Here is a 25,881-nt window from a genome sequence, read left to right on the forward strand (position 1 = left end):
TGAAGACCAGGTGGGGAGTGGTGGAAATGGAGATTGGAGGAGACAGGCCCTGGAGACCGTGATGAGGAGTCTGGCTTTTGAGAGTTTGAGGCAAAGAAGTGGCATCATCTGTTTAATGTTTAACAAAACTGTTTGAACTGAGAGCTGGAAGTGCGATGATGGGGGTGCTTTGCTCAGGACCAGTCACACCAGGATATTTCTCAATCCTTAGACTATCCTTCCACCCCAACCTAAATCGGTTCTTTAAACCCGATGCTCTCTTTACTGCAGCCAACTTCTGACTCCCATAAAGGGCTGCCTATACATCCCCAAGTTTATTTCTCTACTATGTAAGGAGAGTGAGAGCTAAATGTTTCAGGACGGGGGGCGCAGCCCGGGACAGCAGGTTCAGGCTCCTTCTGGCTCTCGGTGGAGCACACGCAGGACGGCCCCTGCTCCCTGAGTTCATGGTGGCTGCTAGGTTTGATCTCTCACGTTCGTATCCCAAGGATGGGATGAAGAAGGGGTAAAGGAGGAAGGAACAAAGGGCACATATTTTAAGGAGGTTCTCAGATGTGACACATGCCTGTCCTTGAACAGCAGCTACTCACTGCAAGGAAGACTGAAACGTAGACGTGGGAGTTCTCCAGGAGTGGGGCTCCCCCAGCTCTCAGCGGAGGGTGCACTGGAGGTATGGAAGATACACACAAAAAAGAACCAGCCTGTATCTTCTGTATCGTGAATAACTAACTTGGACCCCACTAAGATGGAGAACTACTCTAAGATAAAACAAATAATAAATGCCCTGGGGGCTACCCAGTTACCTTTTAAAATGAGGCGTATTAAGGCGGCTCTGCTATTAGCAGGCAGTGGAGAGGGACATACTGAACACGAAGAAAACCCCACAACCGCCTGCCAGCCCTCCCTGCTTTGGCGGAATCTCCAGCCTCAGCCTCTGCTGACCAGGGCTGAGCATCTGCCCCCACCAGCCGACACAGCAGCTGACAGAGCACCGGAGGGAAGAACAAAGCAGAGCAGAACCCCAAAAGCCAACAAACAAAAGGCTTCATAAAAACCAACTGTCTCAAAGCATTGCACCAACATAAATAGTGGAAAATTCAGATAGAAGGTGTCACGTGTTGTCAGGGAATTAATATTCCCTCCTCTTGAGCATCCTTCCAAATGGAGAGACATCCATTAGAACCTCCCTCCAACCCCTCGCTCATTTCTCCCTGAGATGGGCGATGGGGCTTTTTAGGTGGTGAGTTTGGCACGAGCAGCTGACCCTGTAAGGTTCATCTGTTCTTAGTTTGGGATATGCTTGCAGGGAGTTTGTGTCCAGAATGATTCTGAAATGTCCTCTGTCCTTCTGGAGTGGACCTATGGTTTCCCAGTGCTGCCTGTGCCTGAGTGTAGGTGACTGCCTCATTAGGGGTTCAGAATTAGGAATCACATTTTGAAGTCAAGTTCTTTTGTTGCAGAAAAATGTATTACAGCTCGGTGTTATAGCTCAGTTGTGACAGCAACCTGGACCCAGGGAAGAGATCAAGCAGCACTTGGAGAGTTGAAGAACTCAGGTTTACTACACCAGCAGGCACAGAAAAGCTAACACTCCAAGCTCTGGACGCCGTCTGTAGGTTTACACTGGCTTTTATAGGCTGCCAGTTTACACTTTGCAACATCATATGTAAATGAGGTATAACAAAAGTTGACCAACTAGGAACAAGCTTTGTAGAAATAGACCAATCAGGAGGGAGAGAAAAAAAAACAATCAGGAGTGAGGGAAATGGACCAATCAGGAGTGAGAGAAATAACCAATCAGAAGGGAGCTCCATGCAAATGAAGTACTACAAATGGACCAATCAGGAGTGAGGGAAATAACCAATCAGGAGTGAGCTCAGGGAACCAATAGAATTTTAGGGTAAGTAAGCCGTTTCAGAGGCAAAAAGTGAGAGAGAGCCTCTGGGCCAGGGAACCGGATGGCGCTGGCAGGAGAGTAGTGGCCCTGCTTGTCTTTTTATGGGGCTTCTCCCCTCACCTTGACAACTTTATTAAGAAGGGGAACATTCTCTCGATGTCTATTTTCCCATCTCAGTTTGCCCAGCATTCAGGCTTGTAAAAGGGTAATGTCATATATCAACACCCCTCATTTCTCCAGATCATGTTACTTACATTGTCTCCATGGAGGCAGGGTCTCTGATAAGACCCCAGAATTTACCCGGTAGGCTTCTTATAGAACGCAATCAATCAATGTTGAAAAAGGCCCTTGGGTATTGTGATGTAATATACTAATGTACATAATTAATAGTGAAGGTGACAATAAACTGAAATATGAAGTCTCCCTTCTGGTCCTTGACACCCATTCCTTGCTTCCTGTTTATCTTCTCCTCACCTCTACGCCAGCCAACATGTGTCAGGGAGACAGTGAGGGCCCTTAACACATTTAAAACTCACGTATCTCTATAGGTGAAATTAATTGCTCCTTAATTTTTGGTTCTAGGAATCGACTCTAGAAAATGTAGCTACAAAAAAAGTGTTTTTTTTGGTACCATTTACCAACAATATTTGGGGCTGTGAAACTTTTTCTAACAAATTGGATTTTTAGGCGAGTACTGAATGGAAAGCTGCTGGAATATTTATTTGAGTTCCAAATGTTCATCTGCCACTAATAAAAGCCTGAGCCCCAGGCAGAGTCTTTTGTATCCTTGTCTTTGGAGAGAATCGCCTATGAGTTTCCTTTATCCTGGTGATAAATCATAATTAATAATTCATCCATTGTACTATGGCAGACACGGGCCAAGGATGCAACGCCCCGAGCGCTGGCTGGCTCAGCACCGCCCCCTCTCACTCAGCCGCCTGTTATTTGTCTGCAGTGCAGAGGCGTGTCCATGGCAAAGGCCCACGAGGCCCGAACAAGAGGCCAGGGGCACCCTCTTGGTTGATCCATGACTTTGAAAGCGACTTTTGGCATCTTGCATGGAGATGGCCACCACTCCTGGACTCAGAAGACTGCAGGGGGGCCAGGAGAAAGAAATAGTGAGGGTGTGGGTCAGACTTGCACTCAGGGGGCACTTTCTCTAACTTCTCCTCTCTGGTTTGGGCTGGGCCTGTTTTACTGGAAGTGACAGTGAGTCCCTGTTGGGCCCTGCCCACGACAGAGGCCCCTCACTCAGCAGAGCCCATAGAACAAACTTCAATTGAAGACACTGATGAATGAGCAGAACTTCACTTTAAGAAACCACACCCCTCCTTCCCGGAACTGACAATATATGGGAAATCCTAGGGGATGGTCACCTCTCTCCTCTGCCACCAGGACCTGACATGCTCTGACTTCTCTCTGGCCATAAGTGAACGTCCACTACGAGGCCAGGATTAACTACTGAACGTGCTAAGACAACCTAAAAAGGGAAGCGGTCATGAGCTAAAAAGCCATCCATTCATCCAGGAGCTGAACAGGCAGCAGGAAGTCCCTCTTTCATCTGCCTGCTGATGGCTGTCAGGCATCGGTCAGGGGCCGGACCTCTGCAGGGCCGGCTTCCATGCCACGGCACCGTCATTTTATGGCCCCTGTCACGAGTGGGTGACCACTACGGTGTACTCGTTGTTGACATATTTAAAGCAGAATAATAGCCTGGATGGGTCACGGCACTGATTTAGAAAAGCATCGTTTAAGATCACAGAGGATTTGAAGTTGCGTGGGATTTGGGAAACTATTCAGTGTAACTGACTCAGTTTATGGATGAGAAAAAAAAACGTTCATAAAATGGTTCCCGTGGGACTGCATGTTTTGTTGATGCCAGACCCAAATCTCCCAGCCTGGGTATCTGAGAGTCTCCCAGCCCTCTTAACGATGCCCACCCACACTCTTTAACTTCCTGGGTCTAAGGACCTCTTGTCTTGCAAAGAACAGATTGACTCTCCCCTTGCAGGTTTCCCCTTAAGCCCCACGCCGACAGCTCTTTCGTAACACGCCCCTCGCTGCAAATTAGTTGTGTATGTGCTTAATTTGCTAGGATTTGAGCCCAGGTCCCCCGACACAGGAGGCACCTAACACAAGTTTATGTACTTGAAATGGCATCGGTCGTGATATACGGAGAGAAGTCAGGAAATGCAAGTGGTGAGAAACATACACAGTGTGAAAGACTTGCCTAACGGGAAAATCAGAAAGGTCAGGGAAAATCTGGTCCAACAGCTAAATCTCAAGGGATGGGCGTCAGAGGCAACGTTTTGGTAGATGGTGGAAGTTTGGAGCACTGCACTGTATTTCCACATTCAGTAATAGTATGTTGCGGCTTATTTTGAGCTCAGCCGATTTTCCATGTTATGCTAGGTCACTCTGAGAAAAAGTCCTGAGTTCAAGATCAAGCGTATTTGGAACACGAAGTAATCCTATTCCTTACTCCCTGGGACACAAATGCTAAAATAATGTACAGAACACAGAGCTCAGGTTCTGTCCTACACGACCATCAGCTGAGACAAGACTAGAGAACGGATCTTAATGGGCCAGTTCTGGACCAGCGACCTTGGAGAAATCGGTGAGAGCTTTGAGAGCCCAGTGTCACATCTCGTGGGCTTGTTCTGAATAGAAATTGAAACCCTGGTCTGTGTCTGCACACACACAGTGAACACTCAGTACACACTCGGCACGGGGGCTGTGCTTTGATTATGGAAGAAAACCCAAGTCTTACATTCCTTCTCCCCACTCTGCCTACATCTGGTCCCATCATGCTCCTGTGACCGGCCCCCCGACGAGGCGACACCCACTCTGAGACCCGGCACGGGTGTCTCACAGTGGTTACGAGGTCCAGCTCTGCAGCAAACCGTTAAATCTTGGCTTTGCCTTTTATTAGCTGAGACTTCGGGCCACGTATCTCATCCCTCTGGGCCTCAGTTTCCTTAATTAAAAGTGAAGGTGAAAATGAAACCTACTTGATGGTGTTGCACAAGGATCAGATTAATCAGCACACACACTGTTTGGAACTTGCTTGACACATGTTGTCTAATTCTCTTCTGAGTGAGCAGAGAGTCCTCTGCCAATATGGGCTTCCCTCCCTCTCAGGACCTTGCCCTCGTCCTATCCATGAGCCAGGGCGCAAGTCACCAAAGAAGGACAGAATATGGAGGGTACAATCCTAAACCCACGGGCTACACAGAAGCCGACGGTCAAGGCAGAGTCAGGAATCAAATTGGGGCCAGCACTCGAGACGCGGAGTCGGGCGATGTCCAGAAGTCAAGAGAGGTTTTCAGGTGAGCATTCAACGGGGCAGAAACACACCCAACAGTCAGGGTACCTAAAAACCTTGAAACTGAGGCAAAGCCAGCCAAGCAAGTAACCCTTTTAGACAAGGGCTAGTTTTAGAGGCTTTGTGGGGCGTGGCCCAAAAAGCAGCTCTGAAACCAGGCATAAGAGATGTGATTTATTCATTCATTTATTGATTCTTCAGTAAACAGCTACTGAGGGCTTGCTCTATGCCAGACACTGTCCTAGGCACTAGGGATGGAGCACTGAGTCAGACAGACAGAACTCTGATCTTGTGGAACTTATATTCTATGCATACCCTTATATTTATGCTATTTTCTACTTCACACGTAGAATAAAAATCTCCAGAGCAGATCGCGATTAAGAGCTCAGTGTCAGACAAGAAGGCAGTGGTTATGTGCACGCATCTCCCCACATCTCCGCTCCATCCAGTGTATTCTGTCCCTTTTCGTCCCACTCGGGACTAAATATTGGGGCAGGTCATCATTATAGAGGCCATCTTGGGTCCTCTCCAATTTATATCTAAAACAAACAATTTGCTTGCAAATGTTGGTAACTTTTAGTAACAAAATCTTATCTTCACACCCGATCACCTGTCTTTTCCCACCAGGGATGAGTTTGGACACAAGGGTGTGGCTTCTTGCTACTCTTGGCAGACTCTGAAAAATTCCAAACCCAGTCAAGACAGTGAGGTTGGTGAGAGTGTGCGTTTAGCCTTGGGGACCGTTAAGGACCACGCAGAGTTGTGGAGGCTGAAGGCACCCCTTCCTCCGATCTGATCAGTAGCCACAGCCTCATTCCAAAGCGGCTTTCCGCACGGGCAGGTGCCTGTGCCGAGAAGCCCAAGGCCACTGCACCTGCCCGTGCTGACCACGCTCTCTTTGGCCGGAGTTTGGGTCATCACTGGCCCAGTCTGACCGCCGGCTCCCCAGAATCTCAAAATGGTCTTTTGGAGAGCTGATCTGTTGTTCCCCAGTTACTACGGAAACCCCTTCCACAAATAAATATTTGGCTAAGGATGAAGAACAACCTCCTTTAAAGCGTGTGTTTTATTTAATGCTGAAAGTATTTAAGCATCGTTCAGGGTGCAACTCCATCGCAACAGCCACCTCTGTTTAGAAGTCATGTTGCTTCTCTTTGGCCGTGGGCTCCCCGTCCCTGATTTCCCCTTTTCTCTCTCTTCTCCTTCCTGCTCAGTTTCTCTCTCTCTTTTTTTCCTTGGTTCTTTTCCCGTTACGTTTTCTCTGCCCCGTGCGTCCCCTGGACGCGAGTTTTTCCCCTTCTCTCTTACTTTGCCTTCTCTGTAAGGCGGAGCATGTGCTGAGCAGCTGACTCTGCACCAGGTTGGTTTTGAACAGCTCTGGTCCTGGAGACCATGAATGACAGAAGTCCCTGTCCCTTGGCTGCGTGTCACAGAGTTGGCCTGGGGCCAAGCCCCACTTCCGGCGCTTGCTGGAGAGGTGCTGAGAGGTCCTCCTGGCAGGTGCACAGATGGTGGGTGATGGAGTCCGGATGCCGAGACTTAGGGCAGGTCAAAACAATGATCGCTCAAGTGTAAAGTGTGCTAATTGCTGGGGACAAAGGGAGAGCCAGGCCCCAGCGGAGTTCGTCTCAGGGTGGAGTGCCTGAAGCAGGAGGAGACTTACAGCGTTTACAAGTTAGCAATGAGCCCTGGCCTAAGCTTCTAGACGGCCCTGGGTTTAATTCTCACTTTACTGATGTAGAGACTGAGCGCTACTGTTTTGCCCCAGCACACAAAAGTCGAGTTTGACCGTTTACAGGTCCTCTCCTGATGGTGGAGATGTTTTTCTTAAAAGACATCTCTTTTAAAGCATTATAGATACATGGATAGAATGACAGTTGACACATGGATGGATAGATAGATAAATAGCTGTCCTTTAAATGCCTGTAGGATATTCAATGTTTATCATATTTCATTCATGCTATTGGTAATTTGGCATTATTTTTCCTTAAATGTTTAGCATAATTTAGTAGTAAGGATATTTAAGCAGAAAGCATCTTTTGTGGGAGGGTTTTAACTATAAATTCAATTTCTTTAATAAATAGAAAGCTTTTTTGCTTATGTACTTCTTGAGTTAACTTTGATAGTTTCTGTCTTTTGAGAATTTGTCTAATTCATCTAAATTATTAAATTCATCAGTGTAATGCTTTTCATAATATTCCTTTATTGTCCTTTCAATGTCTATAGAATTTGGTGTGATGTCCCCCAATTCATGCCTTCTCTATTTTTCTTAATTTGTCTGGTTAGACGTTTATCAATTTTATTTATATTTTCAAATCACTAGGTTTGGTCTCATTTATTTTCCTTGATGTTTTTCTGCTTTATATTTTATTGATTCTGCTCTCTGCTTCCATCCTTACTTCTGTTGTAATTTTATCTTCTTGTCCACTCTTTGAATATGGAAGATTTTATCATTTATTTGAGATTTCTTTTCTTTTAAAAAATAAGAAATTAGTACAATAAACATTGAGGGCAATAAACATTTCTCTAAACAGTGCTTTATCTGTATCTCACGTATTTTGACATATGTTGTTTTTGTTTTTATTTAGCTCAATTTTTTTTGGTCCATGGGCTATTTAGAAGTGTGTGGTCTAATTTAGAAATATTTTCAGATTTTCCGTATTTTTGTATTATTACTGATTTCTGGCTTAAACCTTTTGTGGTCAGAGGATATACTTTATATTATTTCAGTTGACTTACATTTATTCTGACAAGTTTATTCTGACTTAAATTTATTATAATAAGCGTTGGTCTGTCTTGGTGAATGTTCCCTGTGCACTTGAAAAGAATATGCATCTGTTACTGCTGGCGGATACATTCTCTAAAAGTCTGTTATTTCGAGTTGGTTGATATTGTCTCTTCAGGTCTTCTATATCCTTCCTTTCTACCAATACTGAGGGAAGAGGGCTGAAATTTCCAACTATAATTGTAGATAAAATGATCGCCTATTTCTCCCTTTAGTTCTGTCTGTTTTCACTTCATGTGTTTGGAAGTTCCTGTTATTAGGCGCGCATACACTTAGAATTGCTATGTCCTCTTGATGAACTGACCCTTCGTCATTATTAACTACCTCTGTTCATCCCTGATAATATTCCTGGGCCTGAATTCTATTTTGTCTGCTATTGATGCGGTCATTCCAGCTCTCCTTGGATTGGTGTTTACATGATGTATCTTTTCTCATCTTTCTCCTTTTAACCTATCCTTGTCTTCATATATAAACTGATTGTATATTTAGAGTAGGTTTCTTATAGTCAGTGCTTTGTTTTTCATCCACTCGGACAACCTCTGCCTTTTACTTGGACCAGTGAGTCTATTTCCACTCAATGTATATGGGGATAAGTCTACCATCTTTGTATTTGTTTTGCATTTGTGCCACCTGAATTTTGTTGACTTTCCTGTTCTCCTGACTTTTTTTATGTGAATTAATTATTTTCAATATCCTATTTTATTTCATTGATCAACTTCTTACCTATGTCTCCTTACTATATACCTTCAAGTAATTTTTTTTTGCTTAAAATTTTTTTTTGTTTTCTTTTTTACTCTTTTTTTTAACCTTCAAGTAATATCATACCACATATTTACAATATTACAACCAGTGGAAGAATATTACAATTATGGAACTCCATTTACTTCCTTTCCTGCCTTCTGTTATTATTGCATGCTTATTTATGCCCATGTTGATTTACTATGACATTTATTTAGCTTCTACATACACTATAAACCCCTAAATCCATTGTTATTTGTTTTGTTTAATAAATATATACTATTTAAACATAGAGTATGTATTAAAAGTCTACAATCTAGGCAGTAGGTAGTCAGTAATCATGAGCCGTCTACATCTCCACACCTGGGTGAAACACAGAGAGACGCAGGTGGGTGATACTCAGGTGCCAAGTCAACCACTGCTGGCAGTGGCATTAGAGAGACTGACTGACAGCAACCAAGTGAGACCCAGCCCCCGACTGTGACTCATTAATGTCTCTGCTTCCTGGGAAGGGACTGCCACACACAAGGCATGGCTGCAGTCTATGCAACAGTTAAGTCACAAGGCAGATGAACAGCACAGCAAGTGGTACACAGGTAAAAAGATGGATGCTGATGGGCCGGCTTGGAGTCCCGGGCATGCCACTAACTAGCTGTGGTGTCTTCAGCAATTTATCTAAACTTTCTCATTCTCAATTTCCTCCATTATAAAATGAAAATAATGGTAGATACCTCCCTGGGCTTTAGGGATATTCAAGAAGATCATAAATGTGAAAGTTTCTGGTTCATTATGGACAGTCCTCCGTCATTTCCTTCTCTTCATCTGAAGTTACAGTGCTTGGTTTCTGGCTTTGACCAGCCCAGGCTGATTGTGGGTTTCTGCACCTGGTATTACTCTCATCACCGACATCATCATTTGTCACTGTTCCTGTGGTTGCACTTGTAGACTTTGTAGCATTAGAACAGAAAAGACAATTCATGGACGGCCTTGGAGTCTCTGGTGAGGTTGACAAACCCCTGTCCCCAAAATTTAAGGAATGACTTTGAGATAATTTAGAACAGATTAACTTTGGACTAGTTTGCAACAAACGAAACTGATGTGTGTAAACCTGTGGTCCTCGGAGCAAGTTTCCCCGTCCACCACGTGCTGCGATGTATAGCGTTTCTCCGCCCCCATGGCGGTGCGGATGGCCTGGGGTCTCTTCCCGAGCAGGCAGCGGCTCAGGCAGCACCTCTCAGAGCCGCTTCACAGGGACTTAAATGGAAAAGCACATTGCTTGCCTGCATGATGGCAGGCGAGTTGGTGTTCACATCAGTCTGCATTTGCATAGCTCGTCATGGTCGATGAATTAGATGAAAAACATGGAAGGAGAACAAAGCACAGCCCTTCTGTATGAAGGCCGTTCCTCAGGCTCACTCATCTGTCAGACCCTGGTGTTTGAAGACACGCAGGACCTTCTAAACACATAAGTCCAGCTACGTTTGTGCAGAGAAAAAAGCTGTCACGCTGACTAGTTCATCAACCGATTTTGAGCCAATCACGGAATCAGCTCCCACTTCACCACTCGGTCTCCTCTTCCTCCAAGGAATTTTCTACCACTTTTCCCAATTTCAATCAAAGGAAAGAAATAAGGAAGAGGAAAGAAACATTTACTTAATTTCTATTACGTGTGCCTCTTTGCAAGGTACTCTTAAAAGGGAGTATGTGCTTATCTGCACTAACTAATAATTTTAAATGCAGCAAGCTCTGGGCAATCCATATCAAATTTGCTCTTTTGATGTGGTTACGACAGCTGATATCCTGGCTCCAGTTATGACGTCTTCCGTGAGTGCTCAGTTCTGTGCCGCCTTTGGTGTTTCTGCATCTCCGATGAGTGCATGTTAGGGCTGGTCATTGTGGTTATTTTCTTGTAAAAGCTACTTTTTATGTAGATTTTATGTACAGAAAGCCATAAATGTATAGAAGGTGGTAAATGCAAGGAGCTCTCTGCCCCTCTCTCTTGTTCTGCACGTCCTAAAGTCAGAGTTTTGAGGACACAGTCTTCAACGACTATATGTCAATCATCTTGGCTACTCGTGTTCCTAATTGCTAACACACAAATCCATTCAAAAACTTGAAAATTCCCTTCAACTAAAGAAATATGTCTACTTTTGCCATCCGGGAAAGCTTTCTTTTTCCCTTGACGTGGTAGAAAAGAGTTCTATAAACTTCCTCTACTTTAAATTTTTGTTTTCAATTACACAAAATTTAATTTAGTAAAGTACAATGTAATGTAGAGTACTATAGAAAGTTACTGTCTAAGTTTTTTAAAATTTTATGTCTTTTCCTCTGAAAAAATACTAAACAGCAAAGCAATAATAACTTTTAATGAATAAAAGGTTTTAACACAGAAAAATTTTAAAAGGCATCTCTGAAGGTTCACATGTAGAGACTATGATCACACTTCAAAATTTATAGCTACTTGTTATGAGTAAGTACTATATTCATATGGTTGAGATGTTTCTTTGTATTTATGCAACTTCCTCTTCTTTAACTAAAATCTGAGCAAATCCTGACAGTCTCTCCCTTCAAAGGCACTTATCTCCTACAACCAAACTGGTTGATTTCTGTCTTACGTTAGTCTTTGTCACTTTCCAACCCAGATCCTACAGCAACGTGTCAAAACTGCCTCCCCCGCAGCCTTTCTGTGGTTTTTGTTGATCTGTTTGGTTCTCATTATCTCCTGAACATGCTCTGTTTGTACATATGTGACCTCCTTTATCTCTCCACACACCTCCAAGACAGCTTCTAGAAGCTTCGTATAATAAATAAGAAAGCTGATGCTCAGAAAGACTGAGTGGCTTGTCTAAGTTCACCCAGCCAGGAAGCGGTAGACCCGGGCCCCAGATGTAGGGCAAGCTTAACCTAAAGTCACGTTCTTTCTGTTGACTCCGGGACCCTTGTCTGGGGCCACCAGAAGCCTGGTGACCACTACAGAGTCAGAGCAGGCACGGATCCGTGGGGTCGCTCCTGAGCGGCACATCGGGCTACACCCCCTCACACTCTCGGAGAGTTTGCAGTGGTTTCCTCTGTTTCTCCCAATGGCGATGCATCTTCGTCCCGCTGAGCGCCGACAGCAACGTGGATTGCCGAAGCGGCTCAACGCACATAATCACACACAGGCTCACGTGCACGTGTGTGTCGCCAGCGGTCTCCCGCGTAGGCTCCGTGCCGATGGTCACAGACTGTCGGCTCTAGGAGAATCCAGTGATCGGGCTGAGCCAGGCCCCTCGTCTGGTAGACTGAAGAGTTAAAGCCAAAGGAACCAGTCCGCAGCTCCGCCCAGAGAGCAGGGGTCTCTGTCCTTGCGAGGATGGGGTTGGAAATGGGAAGACACATGCTCATGGCCTTTGTAACTGGACAGTGAGCACCAGCAGACAACCCTGTGTGGAGGAAAGCGTGTGGCTGCTGACCGTAATCCGCGGTGACGCTTCACTGGGCATTTAGGCGCGCGCTGTGGCCACGGACGATTGTGTTTGGAGTTCACGACAGAGGTGGTTTGTGTACACCGCAGAGTGTCACTGTATCTGGATTTATGATTATCATAAGGTAATCATTTAGATACACATATTAGCAATTGATTGAGTTCAACACAAAACAACAATGCAAAGCTACCCCCAGTCCGTTAGGTACTTACCTGCTAAGACAACACACCGCCACAGACCAACTGGTTAAAAGATGATCTTTAACTTCCTGTACTGTCAGTTATGCCCACGTCATCATCCTTCAGTGGGTAAAGTCTAATCATACCTTAATTTTGTCTTTTACAAATTAAAATAGGTTTTTATGTAAATCAGTTCCTTTACTTGGCATCTCAACCCTGCAAGTTAGGTAGAACCTGTGTTGTTCCTGTTACAGATGAAAAATGAAAACTAAGGGAGTTTAGGAAACCAAGGTTACAGACGGATTAACTAGCACATTTGAGATTCCAGGGCAGGTCCTGAGTGTCCAGGGGTGATTCCCAGTGTTGTCAAGAATCCAATTACCACTTATCTTCATGTTCTGATTCTTTGTTCCGAGGTCCTCACAACAGGGCATGGCTTTCCCCGTAGCTGCACATGGCGTTGAGGATTATTTTGCAACAGCAAACCCTTCATATTACCCTGAAGTCTGTGTACGTGTGAGTCTAGATACAACAGACTTAAGAAGCACGACACTGACTCTTGACATTACAGTGTACAGCTACGTAGTGATGATGAAACTGCAGTAAAAGTCACCGTGAGATACTTACAATATTTGGAATATTTTTGATCATATTAGTTTATCACATGCCACTCCATTACAGTATCTGAAGATGATGCATAAAGTTTATATTTGTTATACAAATAGAAGTATGGTTTGAAGAACTCTATTAAAACTCTCACTGGTCATACCTCTGTAGAACTATGTTTCTCCAAATTTAAATTAGTAGGAAGCTATCTAAAATTAAAATGGCTCAAGAAATGTTGTTCAGTTTTACTAGGGATGGGACACAAATTATGTGCAAATGTTGATTATGAGAACATAATTAGTAATTTTGCTGAAATGAAGGCAATAACATTTAAAAAATCATTCTAATGAAATAAAAGTATAATTATTTATGAATTATGTGTATTTTGAGTATAAGTAATAATACATTTTATGATATGAGGGCAACCTGTATCTCATGACTGACTGATGTTGGAGCCCAGAGGCCTGGCCTCCTTGCTTCCATCTGGACATGCCTGGATGCTCATCTCAACTCCAGAGCACCCTGCGGGGTTGGCTGGTGCTTCTGTGGCCACTGCTTTGCTGTTCAACTTCTCCCTCTGCCCACCTGCCCCCAAGGAACTCCTCCTGCACGTGGATCTCTATCTGAGAGCTCGTTTCATGGAGAACTTGGCCCGAGATGTCATCTAGGGGCTCTCCAATCCAGAAGTACTTTGGTCCACCTCTAGCCAAGTTCCCATCTCCTTCCCCTTCCTCCTCTCCACCAAGACCCCTCCCACTGCCCAGCCCATCTTAGGAGTCACTTACATGTTCTCACAATTGTTAGGGATTTTCTGACCTTAGTCAGCCTGGTCTAACATCCCAGGCTCCTTCTGGGGCCATTCTTGAAAAGTGTTTTCTATTTGTATTACTCACAGTCCCTCTTGGCGGGAAGTCAGACTGGTCCATACAAATGCCACTTCCTGCTGTGCATAATGCTCTGTAATCCCACCTGCCATCCTGAGCTGGGCCGTCTCCTTCTAGCTGTCTTCCACACCTCGTAAATTGAGCTGAACGCAGAGAACTTGGAAATGGGCGTGGAAGGGAGAGCCTTCTCACCTCCTACACCTTGACACGGGTCCCTCCCGCCAAGCCTTTCATGGCAGGCTGCTCTTCCTGCACCTGGGCCATTGCCTCTCCCAAGGGCAAGGAAAAATACAGAAGCATATTAAGCTTATGAGGCTGGATCGAATTCCTGGAAGCCACAAAATTAAAGGTGCACGCTTTCTGTACTGCCAACTGAATTGCTTCATCCTTCCTGCAATGTCAGTAAATGACTCCCTTCCTCCAGGAAGCCTCCCTGCCTTCACTCTACGCACTCTGTAAATCTTTAGCACAGTTTCTGACTCCGTAAGTAAGTCACTTTTACTTTACTCTCTCCTCTCCTTAAACCAGAGTATATAGTATAATAATGAATTGTGGGTGATCAGCCACCTTGTGTGTAATTTGGATGTGCCCTAGGAGGACTCTAAACTACCAGTTAGTAAACTGATGGCATGGGATTTTTAAAGCTGGCCACCTGCTCTGTCCCCAAGGCTCCATCAGAGCATTTTCATTCTAGTTTTATCCTGATGTCCTTCCCATAACTTGCTCTTAGCTCTTTCCTTCCTGCGCTCCTTGTGCTGTGTGCAATCATCTTCCCAGCTAGCCCTGGGTGTCTCTCAGAGGGCAGGAGCCACCTTCATCACCTTGGCATCCAATCTCTGCTCCTTCCCACCCACTGCCTCTGATTTGCACAGATCTGGTACTCATTACATCCAAGTTAAGTGAAAACACGTAATGCGCTAGTAGGCAAAAAATAAAGTTTATAATGCTCAAGAAAAGTTTCTCCCTGATCTGCACCACCAAGCACTCAGTGACCTTCCTTAAGTGGCACTGTCCTGGGTCTGGTGGTGTGCACTGAGGTGTGGCAGAGGGACGTGGCTGCCAGACCGCAGTCCCAGCTCTCCCAGCTGTGTTCTGGAGCCCCGCCCCCGCACGTGATCCTGGAGCCCCAGCTCTTCCCACCCCTTTCCCTCCTCCTCTGACAGCGTGAGCACTTCTCTTCTAGGAACTTCAGTTTCCTCATCGATGAAGTGTTGGTGCCCCTCCTGCCACATCACATGTTCTTTCCTGTGACTCTTTCTAGTCTTCTAGGTTCTCAGATGAATTAACTAGAATCATTGGCATCCACCCCACTCAGTCTGGTCCTGGCCACAGAGGACTCTTCCAGGAACGTGAAACCAGATGTGAGGGAATTTCCCACACAAGAGCAATTTGGCCTTAGTGCAAAAAGCTAATCTCAGTTGCTGAAGCAAAACACACCCTTCATAACCCTCAGTGGACTTCTGACTGCAGTATTCTGCCCAAGCTCCCTCCCTGGGTTTCACAGTATCCACCTCAGCCTCCTCTCCCTTGATCTTATTAGGAGGTGGGAGGGGGCTTCGTGGAGGCACAGGCAAGCCCGCACAGATCCTGAAGGTCTCGGTCAGGATGTCGGTGTGCACACGTGTGTGCGCTACTCTCTGCCAACAGCCGATCTGTAAAGTCCTTGCCGAGAGTGGTTATCATCTATCACTTTGGAATCCCGTCTTGCATCCTGTCCCCAAATCAAATTGACTGCTTTTTCAAAAGGCTTTATGTTGGAAGAAACAAAACGTCTTGCCTGAGATCACATAAAGAGGAGGAAACAGCAGCCCATGAGAACACATCGGAAGTGCTGTTGAAATGATTAATGATGAATAACAAAAACTCGTGTGAAAATAGGAAGATGGATGCAAATCCATATGTAGAAGGGCGCAGCAAAGCACAGGGTTTTCAGATCAAAATACGCATTTGCATTGGACCTACATATTTTTGGCAGGGTGGTCTTTGCTGAGATGAACTGAAAATTAAATTTAAACATTTGTTGTAACCCTTCTTGGTGATTTTCTCGCAATTATAGATGCTCTTTTTATTAGTCTGCTTGGGCGGCCACACACAACACTGCGATGGCTTGAACAGAAATTAAATTTCTCACAGTTATGGTGGCTGCAAGTTCAAGATCAGCGAGTCAACAGTGCTGGTTTCCGGTGAGACAGCTCTCCTTAGCCTGCAGACGGCCACGTTCTCCACGTCCCATGTGGCCCTTCCTCTGTGTGTGCTTGCTCCTGGTGTCTCTTCCTCATCTCAGGAGGACACAAGTCTTACTGGGCTTCATCCTTATGACCTAATTTCACCTTGATCACCTCCTTAAAGACCCTGTCTCCAAGCAAAGTCACGTGGTTGGTTAGGGCTTCAACCTATGAATTTGGGGAAACACCATTCAGTCTGAACTAGTCTTCGAATCTAGTTTTTGGAATAAAATAGACATGGAAATGAAAGGCTTGGTTTTGAAGCCACCTAGACTCAACTCACCATTACTCATTCTAGAAATGGGAAGCTGGGAGGAGTCACCTCTGCCCTTAATCAAGAAGCCATTTGGGTTCAGCCTTAGAAAGTATTTTTATTCTTCCACTATTTTGCACCAGGTTGAATTTTCAGATTAATCCTCTGGTTTGGTTTCCAAAGGTTGTTTCCAACTCTTAGCTATAAAAATGTTTGCCCACATGTCTCCTCATACGTCTGATGCATAAAGCTGTTAGGGGTAAAATCGCAGGGTGCGTGCACACTTGACCAAACCCTGTACCTTTGATACTAAAATGGCTCCACTGGCTTTCACTCCTGTCGACAAAGTGTGTGCGTTTCCATTTCCCCAGTATTTGACATTATTCCGATAGTTGATTTATTTTTCCCATTTTTGCCAGTTTCGTAGGTATGAAGTGATGTCTCCAATCATTACTTGATTTCACATTTTCCTGGTTAGTAATCAAGTTGATGACCTGTTCATATATGCATTATCTTGTCAGCTTTTACCTTCTATAAATCATCTACATACTTTCTTGACCCATTTTAACTTAGGTTTCTTGACTGTTTCTTGCAGATTTACATAACTTTCTTATATATTCTGGATTACAATCAGTCATGTGCTTTGCAACATACTTTCCCTGTCTGGCAACTGTCAAATCTGTGTAAAGAGTCTTTCTCAGAAAAAAAATATTTCATTTCCATGTGGTCAAACCCACAGTGTTTCCCCTTCTGCTATATGCTTTTGTGTCTTGAGAAACCCCCATTCAATTAAAGAACAGAGAGACAGCCTCAAGTTTCTTCTAATAGTTCACTGTTTTGCCTTTCATGTTTAGCCCTTTAATCTACTTGGAAGTTATTTTTGCAAGTAGTTTGAATTTGAGTTCTAATTTTACTTGTCTCAAAGTTTTTCAATTTCCCCAAGGAATCTATCAAATACCGGTTTCATTATTGACTTGTGAGGGCTCTTCCACGATCAACCATGTCCCCTTGCACATGTGCGTTCTGTTTCTGAACCCTGCCCTCTGTGGCTGGCGAATCTCTGTTCTTGCACTAGGATCGTGCTGGTTTTAACTCATTTGTCTTTACAACATGTTTTAATATCTGGTAAGTAAACAGGGTCTCCTTTTTCATTCTTTTTCAAAACATATAAGCCCTTCATAGACCTTTATTATTCTACATACATTTTAGTGTTATTTTTATCTTATTCTGTAGGATTTACAGTGAAATTATGTAAACTTTATACATGACTTGGGGGAGAATTGGAATTTTCATGTTTTCTTTCATTCATGCTCACAGTATGGTTCTCTGTTAAGTTTTTTCACGTCCTATTGGCTATTCCTACATTTCGTTCCATGTAGGTCTCTTGCATTTTCATTAATTTCTAGTTACTTCAGAGCTTTAGAGCTTTTAGTTCCTATTTTAAATGGCATTTTTGTTGACGAGTTCTTTGTGAGTTTATTATCTGGGTATAAAGGCTATCTACTTTCAAAGGTGTTTTCTGCTTGGTTATAGCTGTCACTGTGGTTTGTTGATTTTCTGGGCTGGGCAGATCATCATTTTCTTTGTTATGATTTTTCTCTTTCCAACTCTTATGCATCTCATTTCTTTTCCTTGTCAGTTATTCATTGTCCAGGACTGTCTGTACTGTGGGAAGAGGGGCAGTAGCAACAAACGACTATTATTTTCCAACCTTCTCCAACAAATAAAAAGGAAAAATCAGAAATGCTTAAAAGAGATTTTAGAGGCTTGATGGAAAACGATTACATTACAGTGAGATTAAATTAGGGTTAGATACCGTGGCTTGTCAAACCGCGAGGCTGCTCTACCCTAATTGGAAAAGGGTGTTATCAAGGGTCTAAAGGTGCGACATACAGACCAAAATTCAAGTTTCTCTTTGATTTTATCAGATGCATCAAAAGGGGATTGAATCAACAAGTTACTTCAATGAAACAACTATGAAAACTGAAGTTAATTCAGCGCTAGGTCCTAAAATCTGTGTCTCACATTTTGGTAACCTTTCTAAGAAGATGGGCATCTTTAAAAAGTGTTTTGATCCTGTAAGTGACATCATCAAAATGATAAATGCTGACAGTCACTAAGGCTTGTGGATCGTGGGGGACTGTTCAGTTCCACCCCATCACCTCTGTGCTCATGACCCACTGCCCTCGATCTTGACCGCAGACCTGGCCTCCCGACTCACCTGCCTCCGTGTTCTCCTTCATGATGTCCTCCATCCTGTCAGCAGAGTCACGGGAGTGAGAGCAATGTGACACTCCCTGACACTTTGAGAGCTTGTGTCTGAACAGGGAAAGCACTCAGCCCTCAAAGAGGGCACTACTGTGGAGAAACTAGGACCTGCTGGAGGTAAATTAGCCTCATATCCCCATCCCTCCCGCATTTCATTGGCGCCTCCCTTCTGTATGGCCTTGGGTTCTTGAATTTCTTGCTTCTCCTGGACTCCCAGTCAGGAGTCTGCTGAAAGGACCCTGGCATCTTACTTTGCTCTGATGCTGGTGTCACTTACTTTGAGATAGGGTTTACTGTTCACCTTCATCTGTCTCCTGATGCTCTTCCAGACCCAGAGGTCTGATGGTCCACTTCCAGTCTCCTGTTTTGCTCATGGCTAACCTGTCATAGCATCCCCTGCTGAGAAACCCTTGACCTGTGGGTTGTAAGAGAAAGCGCATCTCCTTGACATGACATATGAAGCCACAGTCCCCGTCTCCAGTATGTCTCCAGCCATGGTCCACACCCACCGGCACCCATTCCTCCCCTGGCCACGTCCTTCCATGCTTCCTTGTTTTTGGACTTGGTTTCCTCTCTCAAATGTAACCTTCCTCCCCTTTCCTAATTTTCTGAATCTCAGTTTATGTTAAAGGACCAGTCTAAACTTCAGCTCAGAAGTTACTAACTCCTTCCCTTGGGCTCCACCAGCAGGGTGTTTACATTTGAATGATTGTCTTGTGTTACTTTTTGGCTACGACCGGTTTTCAAGTCTGTCTCTTCAACTAGTACACGGATGCTTTAATTTTCCTCTTTCTAGAAACCAGTTTAGTGACAGGGACTCAGTAGGGGCTGAAAAGAGTTCGTATAACCTGAGCACTATTTGGGAACGTTGATTTGCTGGCCACGTGCAGGACGGCTCCTGACGGAGAGACTGCTTAGAGAGGACCCGGAGGCAACCGCTGGGCTCCAGTCATGACTTAAGGGGGCGGGAACGGGGGTGAGGATGGAGGGAGTGGATGTGAGATCCCAGGACAGGTTGACTAGACGTGATGCTGCCGGAGGGGAGCAGTGAGGGAGGAGAAGCATCCGAAATGCTCTGGAATTCGGAGTGCAGGTGCTTAGGGGGCTGGTGGTCTATTAACAGAAACAGGGAAGTAAGGAGGAGGTGACCTTGAAGGAAAGCCATCTTGGGTCTGGCGTCATCCAGGGCATACAGCTGCAAAGTCCCACAGGGCTTCTGAAATGTGGACCCAGTGTTGGAACACAAATTTAGCACAGACTGAGGAGATGCAACCACTGACACTGTGGCAAGAGGCTGAAGATGGTTCTATGCGAGAGAGGATGGAGAACCGAGAAGGAAGAAAGCACGCTCTGGGGAAACGCTCTGCTCGGGATGCAGGAGGGCGAAAATAAGGACCCAGAGGATGCGGTGAAGAAGGGGCCAGAAAGTAGGCGCGGACCAGGAGGGTGTCTTGGTGCCAGCGCCAAGAGGGAAGGATTCCAAAGAGCAAAGGGTCAGAGATACCCAGTTCTGTGTAGAAGATGGGACTGAAGAAGGGACCTCGGTGACCTTCACGAGGGCCCTTTCTGAGCAGAGGAGGGGTGGGGACACTGCCGGATGTGAAGGAGAAGGTGGGCGGGCGGGAGGAAGCGGAGGTGGCAGGTGCAGCCCGTTCTCAGGGGATTTGGCAGCGCGGGAGGGAGAGGCCGGGAAGCGCTGTGTGCGGTGTGTGTTCGCCGCCCCCCCCCCCCCCCGCAGAGCGCTGCCAGGTCCGCGAGTCCGAGTCCAGCTCCAAGCTGCGTCCCGCTGTTCCCTCTTCTTCTCTGTCCCCGCCGGCACCCCCTGCACCTGGTTTTGAGAACAACCTGCAGGCTTCTCTGCTTCTGTTTCTCTTCGCTCCACTGCTTCCTCCACGCTGAGGGGAAAAGCCATCTTGGAGCAGTTCTCTGGGCCTGTTTCTCGGAGGAGCAAAGGTGACATTCAGCCCCATGCTTCAGCGAGCTGCACAAGACGCCCCAGGCTTGGGCCTCAGCGTCCTTACGGAATTCTCTCCCCTGCCGCCCCCAGAGCCCCAGCCTCCACCTCCGCCCCCGTGGGGCCCGACTGCCGGACTGCCGGAGCCTGCCCTCCCTGCGCCCTCCCTGCGCCCTCCCTGCGCCCTCCCTGCGCCCTGGCCGGGGAAGGCCTCCCAGCTCCTGCTCTGATTCCAGCCCCTCCGCCTCCAAAGCCACCTCTGCTTTCCTTTTGCTATTCTCAAGGGTTTCCTTTTTTCTCTGCTTGGGCTGGACACTCATCCTCCAGAATTGGCTTCTGTCACAAGACGGCATCCTTCCTTTCTTTCTTTTTCAGAACAGGCATTTTCGTTTTGCGTTGGGGCGTGCTCTAGGAACAGCTGAGGGGCCTGTGTCTTTCAGCTAGACGGTGAGTCTGTATTTGTGTGCAAGCCAGAGCTGCCCCCGAGGCCATTTGTAAATGTCCTCTCCACCAGGCAGACCTCCTCATTTCCCAAATTTTATGTTGCTTTAAAACCCTGTAGGGGGGAGGGTAACAGCTCAGTGGTAGAGCGTGTGCTTAGCATGCATGAGGTCCTGAGTTCAATTCCTGATACTCCCATTAAAAAAAAAAAATATATATATATATATAATATAATATATATATATATAAAATTATTATATATATATAATATTTATATATATAATAATATATATATATATAAAATTACGCCCCCCCAAAACAAAAAAAGAACAACAACAACAAAACAAAAACGTTTCATATTAAAAAAAAAAACACCGTAGTATTTTGTTTATAACAGATAAACAGGAGATATATAATATATAGGTCTATGATATCATAATGAGTTTATATCTACAGACACGCACACACACACTGTCTTCCTATTGCTCTTTGGGGGCGGGCCTATGTGCCACCTATTTTGCATCCTCGTAAACCTACGACAGGCCTACACCTTAAGGACTTCGTAACCGTGAGTTACATTCAAAAGGATAAGAATGCCTCCAATCCCCGAATCCGCCGAGAGGACGCGGAGGTGGGCGGGCCCGTGGGAGACGGCGCCTTCCGCTGCGCAGACAGACAGGCCCCGCGGTGGGCGGCCGCCCCCCGCCCCCGTCCCGGGAAGTCAGACAGGCGCCCTGTTGTCCGGACCCCCAGCCCCGATGCGGGCCGAGGGCGGCCGGCGGGGCCGCGCAGGTTGGCACCGGTGCTGTTTAATCCGGCGCCGCAGCACAGACTGTCGCGCATTGTTCTCCATTGTTCCCTGGGTGGCCGTCTTTCCAGTCCAGCAAGACCCAACAACAACAAACACTGTGCATCCACTTACTCACTGTGCGCCAGGTGAGCTCACGTTTAAAACTGTACTGTTATTGTCGTCGCAGTTTTCCAGGGGAGACACTGTTTCAAAGACTTGCCGAAGGTCACGTGACTACAACTTGACTACATCAGAATCCGGACCGAGAGGAGCCAAGCTCCTTTGAGGGCAGGTCAGGGCTTGGCTCCCTCCCTCCCCGCCCGGGGCCGCCCTCACCCCATCCCCCCCGCTTCCGTGGGCCGAAGCTCACTGCGCACCCTTCCACCCTTCGCATCAGTTTGACGGGGCTCGTGCCTTCTCTCTGCTCTGTGCAGAGGAGGGAAGCAGCCCCTCTATTTCCGCCCCAGGGCAGTGCCAGGCTCAGCCCCGCAGGTGTGAGGGCAGAGCTATGAATACCTGCCCCATTGTTCCCCTTTGGTGCCAAACAACACCTACGCTCCTCCCCCAGGGAAGCTGTTGAATAAATGAGAGGTGTTGCCGGAACAAAGGCAGCCGTGCCTGGGGCTGTGCCTGCTGCTTCCTGCTGAGTTGTTAAGGGTGTGAATCCATTTCCTGACCTTTAGGATGGAGAGGACCGGAGGTCCATCATGCCCATCTCTGCTGGCACACAATGCCCCAGTGCAGGGCCAGGGCTGGAGGGAAAGAGGGGCCCCAAACACGGCTACTTTCTCGCAGTGCATCCCTGCAACAGCCGGTGCCCAGATGGTGAAAACCAGCCTGCTCACCTTTCCGTCCCTCTCCTCTGAGACATCACATATCACCCTTGGAACAACCCATGGAGCAGGGTCTGTTATTAGAAGCATAAATGCCCCTCAAGTTTGAACAGAGCTTCATAGCTTACAAAGAACATACTGAGGTGGCGTGCGGAGGGCACGTGCTGTGAGCCTCCCTTTCCTGAGCAGTGAATCAGACTCAGAGAGGCGGGGCGGCCTGCCTAAGGACGCACAGCGAGGAAGAGGCAGAGCTGGGACACAAAGCAGGCCTCCTGGCTCCGGTTCCAGGGCTCTTTCTGTTCTTCCACAGCGGCCTCTCTTGGTGGGTGTTTCAGAACACATCGGTAAGACGCGCCCGTCTCCCTGCGGCCCACCTGTGTGAGTTACATTTGTCTCCTGCCTTCTCAGGTGAACAGTGCCCGAAACTGAATAGTCCCAGGGAGGAACAATCTTCTTAATGTTGATTTACAAACTTTATAGAAAGGATTTGAGAAAAGAGTCCTTGGCAGGCATTCTGCTGCCTCCAGTGAAATTGCCAAGGGTCTTAGTAATGTCTGAACAGCTCGGAGCAAAGAAACAACTACCATCCGAGCCACACGTGAAGTTCTGGGACCCACTTATAACAGATGGGTCCCTGTATGTAATTTGGTGTGGAAAACAGTATGTAGATTCCTTAAAAAACTAAAAATAAATGATCTAGTAATCCCACTCCTGGGCATACATCCAGAGGAAACTCTAATTTGAAAAGATACATGCACCCCAGTGTTCACAGCAGCACCATTTACAATAGCCAAGACATGGAAGCAACCTCAATATCCATGACAGATGATGGGATAAAGAAGATGTGGTATATATATATATATATATATATATATATATATATATATATATACACACACACACAGTGGAATATTACTCAGCCATAAAAATAATGAAATAATGCCATTGGCAGCAACATAGATGACCTAGATGATCATACTAAGTAAAATAAGTCAGACAGAGGAAGAGAAATATCATATGATGGCACTTATATGTGGACTCTAAAAAATGATACAACTGAACTTATTTACAAAACAGAGATTCATGGACATAGAAAACAAATTTATGGTTACCAAAGGGGAAATTGAGAGGAAGGATAAAGTAGAAATTCGGGATTAGCGGATATAAACAACTGTGTATAAAATAGATAAACAACAAGGTCCTGCTGCAAAGCACAGGGAACTAGATTCAATAGCTTTCAATGACATATAATGAAAAAGAATATGTATGTATCACTGAATCACTGTGCTGTACACCAGATATTAACACAAGATTGTAAATCAACTCTACTTCAATCAAAACAAAAAAAAGATGGGTCCCCCATAGCTTTACAGAAGACTGTATCAGGAAGCTAAATTTGGAACCTGCTGTGAACATTTGGTGGAATATGAATATTTCTGTTCCTTATAGATGAATAGAAGTAACAGAATCAATATTAAAGCATCTTCAAAATTATTTTTGAAATACTAATTTGCACCTGGGAAGTGCTTAGCATGGGCTAAGGTAGGCAGGCTGGCCTGGCTCCTGCCTTTGGGAGATTCCAATTCAAGAGTCATAAGGAAGGTGCTGATCCCGGGGGAGCACCCTTTCCCTTGGACAAGTGCTCTCCTGACTTGCACGGTGTTCCCTCGGATTTGCCACCAGGTGACAAGGGAAGGGGTTTGAGGTCCACAGCCAGGCAGGACCTGGCTTCTGGTGGCACCTGTACCAGCTCATCCTGCTTCCTTCACAGGCCAGGAGTCGACTTGAGTCACAAAGCCTCCAGCGGGACCGCGTCTGTCTTGGGCACCCAGACCTGGAGGCTGATCAGGACGGTAGAGCGGGGTCTGGATCGTGGAAGGAGCAGCGCCTGTGTGTTCGGTGTTGGGAGGACCCATCAAAGGACCCCTCCCTGCATATGAGCACTTTGTCCTCCTCAATCTCTTCTGTCCCTAGGGTAGAAAAAGCCCTTCATTCATTCATTCATTCATTCATTCAATTTTCCTTCCTTCCTTTCTCCTATTTCTTGAATACGTACAAAGTACCAGGAGTTGTTCTGGATGCTGGGAACACAACCATGAAACAAACCAACAAGAACTTCTCCCCTGGTGACACTGGCACTCTACTGGGAGAGCCTGTTCGTGGAGTAATTAGTGTCTACCTATGGGTAAGACAGATAATGGGTGTACTGTTACATCACGGCGCGTGCTGAGTGGGATGGCAGACACAGAGCAGGCTGAGGGAGGCCGGGGCTTTCAGAGGGCAGGATTGTCGCTCCAAGTGGGAGCAGTCAGAGTCAGCTGGGCCTCACCACGAGGGCGGCATTCGAGTAAAAACTTGAAGAAATGGGGCAGGGAGGTGACCTCTGTAGCCATCTGGGGCAAGAACACTGTGGGCAGCGGGGAGAGCTGCTGCCAGGTTCCAAGCAGGAAGTGTCCTGATGTGTGTGTGTGAGGAACGGTCAGGAGGCTGGCAGGGCAGAGTGGGCAGGAACGAAAGAAGTGGGAGAAGAGGTAGGTGAGGGCAGGGCTGCTGGGGGACGCGGACACTCCTGGGCTGTGTGGACCGCTGTAAGGAGCTGGTCTTCCCTCCGGAGGAGCCCGGCCTCACGGGAAGTGACCTCCGGTTCAGACCTCTGCGCTAACAGCGTGGCGTCGGGGGCGGCACCAGCAGCCGGCTGTGGGGAGGGGCGGCAGAAGCCCGGAGACATGATGGAAACCTTCTCAGTACCGATGCAGGGAAAATGGGCTGCGAGAGGATGGCCATGCCCCAGGTCTTGGGCACGTTCCTGGGACGTGCCCCGCCAAGTGAGGGTCCTTGGCTTCATGCAGGAAAGAGGTCAGGAGCGAGCCACAGCTGAATCAAAGCAGATTTGCTCAGGGAGAGAACACACGCCACAGGCCGACTGTTGACCGTCTCAGAAGGCCAGAGAGACTGAGAGGCCAGGAGACGCACATTCCACGGGCGGAAAGTGGGCCATCTCGCAAGCTGAGAGGCAGCCCCGGAGCATGAGGCCTTCTGGGAAAGTGAGCTCGGGCACAAGGCGTGGGGGCGGTTAAAGTAAAAGTAGACACACACTCCACAGACAGAGTGCGGGCCGGCTCAGGAGGCCGGAGACAGTGACCCCCGGGTGCGGGGCTGTCTGTTTTCATGGGCTCAGTAGCCGCACATGCTAACAAGTGGGAGGGTTATTCCAACTGCTTTGGGGAAGGGGCCGGGGT

This window comes from Vicugna pacos, chromosome 34, assembly GCF_048564905.1.
Source record: "Vicugna pacos chromosome 34, VicPac4, whole genome shotgun sequence".
NCBI classification, from domain to species: Eukaryota; Metazoa; Chordata; class Mammalia; order Artiodactyla; family Camelidae; genus Vicugna; species Vicugna pacos.